The sequence below is a fragment of the Dama dama genome, chromosome 19, assembly GCF_033118175.1.
Source record: "Dama dama isolate Ldn47 chromosome 19, ASM3311817v1, whole genome shotgun sequence".
NCBI classification, from domain to species: domain Eukaryota; kingdom Metazoa; phylum Chordata; class Mammalia; order Artiodactyla; family Cervidae; genus Dama; species Dama dama.
In genome coordinates this window covers 49,397,472-49,397,919 of record NC_083699.1, presented here as the reverse complement: position 1 = coordinate 49,397,919, position 448 = coordinate 49,397,472, and positions in this window count along the sequence as shown.

The following is a 448-nucleotide window of genomic DNA, read 5'->3' as shown; positions in this document are numbered from 1 at the left end:
TCTTTTAAACTCTCTCTCGGGTCCAAAGTCCAGTCATCAACTGACGTCAAATCCAACAGAAGCAATTACTAGTTAGGGTTTGGTCGTATAACGTAGGTCTCTCTAGAGCTCTTGAGATCAAAGAGGTGAACCAGAACTTACGGATTATTTTTTCTGTCTCATAGTCCAAAATAACTCAGGACAGTCCATCCAAATGTCCTTGGGAGATCATGGGGTGGAGGGGGGAATGTTTATGTCTTTATATCCCAAACATCCCCAAGTTATCACATTTTAGGAGGTCACCATTCCTCTAAACACCCAGTAATAGAGTCTGGGGCCCTCGTGCTGCGTTGGAGTGCAGGAAATCCAGTTTCCTCCAGCTGTAGTTCTGAGAATCCCTGAGGTGTCCTCATGTGTTTCCCCAGACTGTTTGTTGCTGAGCTTTTATCACCTTTTGCTGTGGATCACT